This window comes from Triticum aestivum, chromosome 1B (assembly GCF_018294505.1).
Source record: "Triticum aestivum cultivar Chinese Spring chromosome 1B, IWGSC CS RefSeq v2.1, whole genome shotgun sequence".
NCBI lineage: Eukaryota > Viridiplantae > Streptophyta > Magnoliopsida > Poales > Poaceae > Triticum > Triticum aestivum.
Genome location: NC_057795.1, coordinates 322,027,252 through 322,036,449, shown reverse-complemented (window position 1 = coordinate 322,036,449; position 9,198 = coordinate 322,027,252).

The following is a 9,198-nucleotide window of genomic DNA, read 5'->3' as shown; positions in this document are numbered from 1 at the left end:
TAAATAATAACTTTATTATTGCCTCTAGGGCATATTTCCTTCTGTCTCCCACTTGCACTAGAGTCAATAATCTAGATTACAAAGTAATGATTCTAACACCCATGGAGTCTTGGTGATGATCATGTTTTGCTCGTGGAAGAGGCTTAGTTAACGGGTCTGTAACATTCAGATCCGTGTGTATCTTGCACATCTCTATGTCTCCCGCCTAGACTTGGTCCCGGATGGAATTGAAGCGTCTCTTGATATGCTTGGTCCTCTTGTCAAATCTGGATTCCTTTGCCAAGGCAATTGCACTAGTATTCTCACAGTAGATCTTCATTGGTCCCGATGCACTAGGTATGACACCTTGATCGGAAATGAACTCCTTCATCCAGACTCCTTCATTTGCTGCTTCCGAAGCAGCTATGTACTCCGCTTCGCATGTAGATCCCGCCACGATGCTTTGTTTAGAACTGCACCAACTGATAGCTCCACCGTTCAATATAAACACGTATCCAGTTTGCGATTTAGAATCGTCCGGATCAGTGTCAAAGCTTGCATCGACGTAACCATTTATGACTAGCTCTTTGTCACCTCCACAAACGAGAAACATATCCTTAGTCATTTTCAGGTATTTCAGGATATTCTTGACCACTGTCCAGTGATCCACTCCTGGATTACTTTGGTACCTCCCTGCTAAACTTATTGCTAAGCATACATCAGGTCTGGTACATAGCATTGCATACATGATAGAGCCTATGGCTGAAGCATAGGGAACATCTTTCATTTTCTCTCTATCTTCTGCTGTGGTCGGGCATTGAGTCAGACTCAACTTCACAGCTTGTAATACAGGCAAGAACCCTTTCTTCGCCTGATCCATTTTGAACTTTTTCAAAACTTTATCAAGGTATGTGCTTTGTGAAAGTCCAATTAAGCATCTTGATCTATCGCTATAGATCTTGATGCCCAATATGTAGGCAGCTTCACCGAGGTCTTTCATTGAAAAACTTTTATTCAAGTATCCCTTTATGTTATCCAGAAATTCTATATCATTTCCAATTAATAATATGTCATCTAGATATAATATCAGAAATGCTACAGAGCTCCCACTCACTTTCTTGTAAATACAGGCTTCTCCAAAAGTCTGTATAAAACCATATGCTTTGATCACACTATCAAAGCGTTTATTCCAACTCCGAGATGCTTGCACCAGTCCATAAATGGATCGCTGGAGCTTGCACACTTTGTTAGCACCTTTTGGATCAACAAAACCTTCCGGTTGCATCATATACAACTCTTCTTCCAGAAATCCATTCAGGAATGCAGTTTTGACATCCATTTGCCAAATTTCATAATCATAAAATGCGGAAATTGCTAACATGATTCAGACAGACTTAAGCTTTGCTATGGGTGAGAAAGTCTCATCGTAGTCAACCCCTTGAACTTGTCGAAAACCTTTCGCAACAAGTCGAGCTTTGTAGACAGTTACATTACCATCAGCGTCAGTCTTCTTCTTGAAGATCCATTTATTCTCGATGGCTTACCGATCATCGGGCAAGTCAACCAAAGTCCATACTTTGTTCTCATACATGGATCCCATCTCAGATTTCATGGCTTCAATTGATTTTGTGGAATCTGGGCTCATCATTGCTTCCTCATAGTTCGTAGGTTCGCCATGGTCAAGTAACATGACTTCCAGAATAGGATTACCGTACCATTCTGGTGCGGATCTTACTCTGGTAGACCTACGAGGTTCAGTAGTAACTTGATCTGAAGTTTCATGATCAATATCATTAGCTTCCTCACTAATTGTTGTAGTTGTCACAGGAACCGGTTCTTGTGATGAACTATTTTCCAATAAGGGAGCAGGTACAGTTACCTCATCAAGTTCTACTTTCCTCCCACTCACTTCTTTCAAGAGAAACTCCTTCTCTAGAAAGGATCCGAATTTAGCAACGAAAATATTGCCCTCAGATCTGTGATAGAAGGTGTACCCAATAGTCTCTTTTGGGTATCCTATGAAGACACATTTCTCCGATTTGGGTTCAAGCTTATCTGGTTGAAGTTTCTTCACATAAGCATCACAGCCCCAAACTTTAAGAAACGACAACTTTGGTTTCTTGCCAAACCACAGTTCATAAGGTGTCGTCTCAACGGATTTTGATGGTGCCCTATTTAACGTGAATGCGGCCGTCTCTAAAGCATATCCCCAAAACAATAGCAGTAAATCAGTAAGAGACATCATACATCGCACCATATCTAGTAAAGTACGATTACGACGTTCGGACACACCATTTCATTGTGGTGTTCCGGGTGGCGCGAGTTGCGAAACTATTCCGCATTGCTTCAAATGTAAACCAAACTTGTAACTCAAATATTCTCCTCCATGATCAGATCATAGAAATTTTATTTTCTTGTTACGATGATTTTCCACTTCACTCTGAAATGCTTTGAACTTTTCAAATGTTTCAGACTTGTGTTTCATCAAGTAGATATACTCATATCTGCTCAAATCATCTGTGAAGGTGAGAAAATAACGATACCCGCCGTGAGCCTCAATATTGATTGGACCACATACATCAGTATGTATGATTTCCAACAAATCAGTTGCTCGCTCCATAGTTCCGGAGAACAGTGTTTTAGTCATCTTGCCCAGGAGGCACGCTTCGCAAGTACCAAGTGATTCATAATCAAGTGATTCCAGAAGTCCATCAGTATGGAGTTTCTTCATGCGCTTTACACCGATATGACCTAAATGGCAGTGCCACAAATAAGTTGCACTATCATTATCAACTCTGCATCTTTTGGCTTCAACATTATGAATATGTGTATCACTACTATCGAGATTCAATAAAAATAGACCACTCTTCAGTGGTGCATGACCATAAAAGATATTACTCATATAAATAGAACAACCATTATTCTCTGATTTAAATGAATAACCGTCTCACATCAAACAAGATCCAGATATAATGTTCATGCTTAACGCTGGCACCAAATAACAATTATTTAGGTCTAAAACTAATCCCGATGGTAGATGTAGAGGTAGCGTGCCGACCGCGATCACATCGACTTTGGAACCATTTCCCACGCGCATCGTCACCTCGTCCTTAGCCAATCTTTGCTTAATCCGTAGTCCCTCTTTCGAGTTGCAAATATTAGCAACAGAACCAGTAGCAAATACCCAGGTGCTACTGCGAGCATTAGTAAGGTACACATCAATAACATGTATATCACATATACCTTTGTTCACTTTGCCATCCTTCTTATCCGCCAAATACTTGGGGCAATTCCGGTTCCAGTGTCCAGTCTGCTTGCAGTAGAAGCACTCAGTCTCAGGCTTAGGTCCAGATTTGGGTTTCTTCTCTTGAGCAGCAACTTGCTTGCTGTTCTTCTTGAAGTTCCCCTTTTTCTTCCCTTTACCCTTTTTCTTGAAACTGGTGGTCTTATTGACCATCAACACTTGATGCTCCTTCTTGATTTCTACCTCCGCAGCTTTTAGCATTGCGAAGAGCTCGGGAATAGTCTTGTCCATCCCTTGCATATTATAGTTCATCACGAAGCTCTTGTAGCTTGGTGGCAGTGATTGGTGTAAGGGCATATTTATCCCTTAGGTGTTTTGGCGATTGATGACAATGCTTTTGCGGACTAATCGTGTGCCTTGAGTTTCTCAGATACTTCATCACTAGGCACGAGACAATTCGGTGCCCCTCGGAGCCTATCAAAGTCGGCGTGGTTCTACGTTTCTCTTTGGTGGAGTTGAGTCGTAGGAGAGCCGTACTATTAAGAGGGGGTCCGCGTCGGAAAGGTTTGGGTGGAATCAACATGTACACTTGTCCCTCCTTTCCCTGCACTTTGGAGCTGCCCTTCGTTATCTTGGTTGTGCGGAAATCTGACGACTACTGCTGTACTTGCGGTAGTACTGCAAGTACAAGCGGTAGTACCGCTGCGTGTCATGGTAGTACCGCCCCTCTGGAGCGGTAGTACCGCGGCACCCAGGCCTTGTGCCGATCCGGTGCGGTAGTAGGGGCGGATGTAATTTTTTACATCCGCGCCCCCCACAGTAGTACCGCTCGTCCAGCGCGGTAGTACCGCGGGGGCCCATGGTAGTACCGCTCCCTAGGAGTCGTAGTACCGTGGCCCTCCTACCTAGTACCGCAGAGTCACGGTAGTAGGCGCGGATGTAATTTTTTACATCCGCGCCCGCAACGGTAGTACCGCGTCTCGCGAGCGGTAGTACCACGTCGGGTTTTTGTACCACCCCAGTTTCAGCGGAAGTAGGCACGGATGTAATTTATTTCATCCGCGCCCTTCCCAGGCCGTGAATCTCCTGCCTTGCGGTAGTACCGGAAGGGGGAGCGGTAGTACCGCGCAAGCGGTAGTACTGCCCCCTAGTCAGGCTAGTTCCGGCCTGTGCAGCCGTCATGGTAGTACCGTGGTCCTCCACGGTAGTACCGCGCAGCCTCGTGGTAGTACCGCGCCCCTGGAGCGGTAGTACCGTGCGTCACAGGCTGAACATGTGGATAACGGTTGGTTTTTTCCCACGACTATATAAGGGGTGTCTTCTACCTCTAGTTGACTACCTCTTCTACCTCTAGTTGACTACCTCTTCCACCTCTAAGCTCCATTGTTGCTCCAAGCTCCATTTTCGCCCGATCTCTCTCCCTAGCCAATCAAACTTGTTGATTTGCTTGGGATTGGGTGACAAGGGCCCGATCTACACTTCCACCATAGGATATTTGATTCCCCCCACTTATCCCTTGCGGATCTTGTTACTCTTGGGTGTTGAGCACCCTAGACTGTTGAGGTCACCTCGAAGCCATACTCCATTGTGGTGAAGCTTCGTGGTGTTGTTGTTGTTGGGAGCCTCCGATTGTTGTGGAGATTGCGCCAACCTTGTTTGTAAAGGTTCGGTCGCCGCCTTCAAGGGCACCAATAGTGGAATCACGGCATCTCGCATCGTGTGAGGGCGTGAGGAGAATACGGTGGCCCTAGTGGCTTCTTGGGGAGCGTTGTGCCTCCACACCGCTCTAACGGAGACGTACTTCCCCTTAAAAGGAAGGAACTCCGGTAACACATCCTCGTCTTCACCGGCTCCACTCTTGGTTATTTCGTGCCTTTACTTTTGCAAGCCTACTTGTTTTTACATCCTTTGCTTGCTTGTGTGCTAGTTATTATTGCATCATATAGGTTGCTCACCTAGTTGCACATCTAGACAACCTATTTTGTTGCAAAGTTTAATTTGGTAAAGAAAAGCTTAAAAATTGTTAGTTGCCTATTCACCCCCCTCTAGTCAACCATATCGATCCTTTCAATTAGTATCAGAGCCTCGTCTCTTTTTAAGGACTTTACCGTCCAAAGAGTATGGTTGATCTCGTAGATGAGGTGGGAGAGCACTCCGGAAACATTGAGGAATTCAATGTGGCTTTGGAAACATTGAAAACCTCCATGACGACCGAGGTCAAGGACATGTTTAAGGAATTCCTAGAAGGACTTAAACAATCTACCTCGCCGATGAAAGTGGGTGATCCCACCAACAAGGTGACGGATGCTCCCTCCGACAAGGGGGAAGCTAACATTGATAAGAGTCCTTCTATTAGTGGTAGAAATGGTACCGGCATCTTTGCCCATGTGGAACCTCCAATTTGTGGAGGGCCAATCCCCTCCACTCATTTGAATCATGCCGGTCCTCCTCCTAAATATGAGAAACATGAAGATTTTGATTCTTGGGTCTATCACTTTAAGCGTCATTTGAAACATGTGAACACTAACCTTTGGAGAATCATTGAAGAAGGTTTTTATCCTCATGACCCAAGCAACTTCACCCCTCGAGAAGCTGTGGACAATCAATTCAATGAGAGTGCTCTCTTCATCATCCAAGATGCAATCCTTCCCGAAGATCTCCCTCATCTTCGACCCCATGTCATGGCTAAAGAAGCATGGAAATGTGTCGAGGGTCTCTATCGGGAAGTGCTAGCATTCGACACTCCAACTATGAAGTGGTGCAAGATGAAGCCGATGAGTTTGCAATGAAAGAAGATGAAGAACCTCGTGAGCTCTTTCGAAGAGTGACCAAACTCGCGGTCGCACTTCGAGATCATGGAAGCAAGGACACGGATGACAATTGGATCAAGTGGAAGTTCCTCAAGGCCATGATGCCCTACAACAAGGCCATGTCCTCCGTCATTCGTCAACTACCGGACTTCCACTCCATGACCTCAAGTGAAGTGTTGGATGAGTTCGTTGCAATGAGCATCTTGGACAAGACCGCCGACAATGCGGTGCTCCGTTCTCAAAGGGCAAAGAAGCCTAACCTTGCTTTGAAGGCCAAGGTTATTATGGAAGAAGAGGAAGAAGTGGAAGATGAGGAAAGCAACCCTGAAGACACCAAGTTTGATTACCATGAGCACATGGCCCTTGCTTCAAGACAATTTTGGAGCAAGAAGAGTTCAAGACCCAACTTCAACAAGAACAACTCAAGTGGCGTCAAGGGCAAGCAACGAGTTAGAACTTGCTTCAACTGTGGCAATGTGAGCCATTTCATTGCGGATTGTCCTTACGAGAAGCGGGAAGACAACGGTGGCAAGTTCATCTGAAAAGACAAAGCTAAGTCCATCCCCAACAAGAACAACTTCGCCAAGAAGACTCCCACTCGTGGGTTGGTGGTTCAAGAAGAATACCAAGAGGATGACGATGATGATGAAAATGAAGAAGCAATGGCCATGGCGTCCGTTGCCATTGCTACTACTCCCCGGGCGTCTCTCTTTGAATCACCCAACGAAAACATCACCGCCAGATGCCTCATGGCTAAAGCTTCAAACAAGGTAACCCCCAACATCACAACCACCATCATTACTAATCCCTCCTTGGATGATTGCATTGATGAACATGTTGAGTCTAATGAGGAAGTGAATGAATTTGAGTCTTTTATGAGTAAGCTCAAGGGTAAGTCCAAGAAGCACTTTGTTGCTCTCTTGGAATAACTTGGTGAGGCCAATGGCATGATCGAGGCTCACGAAGAAACCATCTCCAAGATGGAAGGTCATAGTCGTGACTATGCCGATGAGATATCGGGTCTCTCTAATGCTCTTGAGGAAGAGCGTGTGCATCGTTTGACTCTTGAGGAGTCACACAATGACGACCATGCTAAGTTAAAGAAAGATCTTGATCATGCTCTTGTCGTGTCTCGTGTGCTAACCTTCGAGAAGGCTAAACTTGGGGTTGATCATGCTAGACTCAAAGAGGAGTTTGATATACTTGACAAGGCTCACAAGGTCTTGAAGGGTACTCATGCTAACCTCAAAGAGTCTCATGCTCAACTCCAAGTTAAGTTAATCAAGGAAAAGGCCACTTTTCCTCATATGGTATTAATTGATAATGCATGTGCTACTAACCCGTGTTGTGACCATGCGCATCTTGTGGAGGAGAATGCCAAGTTGAAGGATCAACTTGAGAAAGGCCTAGTGACATGCATTCAAGGTGAGAAAAACCTCAATGACCTTTTGAGCAACCAAAAGGAAGTTGTGGCGAAGGAAGGAATTGGGTTTGCACCTAAGTCTAAGAGCAAGAAGAAGAAGAACAACAAGACCAAACGTCCTCCTCCTCTCAAGCAAACGTTTGTGAAAGAGGGAGAGGGTGCTCCTAAGGAGAAGAAGGAAAAAGTGAAGGGAGTTGACATCCAAAAGGGAAAAGGCATGTCCTCAAACAAAGCCGACGACTTTAACCCGTCATATGTGTTGTGTCGTGCTAGTGATGGACATGTTTATGATAAATTTGTTGGTTCTCCTTATGAGTACATTGAATGGTCTATTTGGGTTCCCAAGACCCTAGTTACTAACATCAAAGGACCCATTACTAAATGGGTACCTAAAACCAAGCATTGATCTCTTGTAGGAGTTTGCTTCCGGTGGGGGATCATGGTTGCTTGATAGTGGAGCAACAAATCATATGACCGGGAGCAAGGACTTGGTGGTGGACGTGCAAGAGATTCCATCTATGCCCACCAATGTCGAGTGGGGTGATGCATCACATTCTAAGGTATTGGGTCTCGGCAAGGTTGTCATTTCTCATGATCTAACGATCGAGAAAGTCATGCTTGTTGAGTCCCTTGCATTCAATTTGCTTTCCGTTCGTCAACTTGCACTCATGGGCTTTGCTACATTCTTTGACATTGATACCGTGGCCCTCTTGTGGAGCAAGACTCTTAAAGTAGCCTTTGTTGGGCATGTCGAGAACGGTCTCTATGTGATTAACTTTTCGGAGCGACCCACTAAGACCGCGACATGCCTAATGGCTAAAGTTGACGTGGGATGGCTTTGGCATCGCCGTTTAGCCCACGTCAATATGAGATCTTTGCAAAGTCTTCTCAAGGGGGACCATGTCCGTGGACTAACAAATGTTAGTTTTGCCAAAGATCGTGCTTGCAGTGCTTGTATCGAAGGAAAGCTTCATGAAAAGGCTCACCCTCCTTCAACCATCATCTACTCGAAGAGACCCTTGGAGCTCCTTCACATGGATCTCTTCGGGCCTCCATCTTTTTATAGTCTTGGAGGAAGAAAGTATTGCTTGGTGATTGTGGATGATTATTCAAGATACACTTGGGTATACTTCTTCAAGAGGAAGAGTGAGACTCAACAAACCGTCATCGACTTTGCAAATGAAGCTCAACGTTAACATGATGCAAAGATCTTGACAATAAGAAGTGACAACGGCACCGAGTTCAAGAACTACACCTTGGATGAGTTTCTTAGTGATGAGGGGATCAAGCATCAATATTCTGCACCATATACCCCTCAACAAAATGGTGTTGCGGAGAGGAAGAACCGGGCGTTGATGGATGCGGCAAGGACCATGATGGCGGAGTTCAAGTCTACATACAACTTTTGGGCCGAAGCCATCAACACCGCATGTCATGCATCCAATCGGCTCTATCTTCACAAAGGCTTGAAGAAGACTCCTTATGAGATACTTACCGGCAACAAGCCCAACCTCAAGTACTTCCTGGTGTTCGGTTGTAAGTGTTTCATTCTCAAGAAAGGTGTTCGTTTGTCTAAATTTGAGGCTAGAGCTCATGAGGGCATATTTGTTGGTTATGCTACAAACTCTCATGCTTACCGTGTCCTCAACAAGTCCACCGGACTCATTGAGGAGACGTGTAACGTGGAGTTTGACGAAAATAACAGCTCCCAAGTGGAGCAAAGTGGTACTTGTGATGTAGGT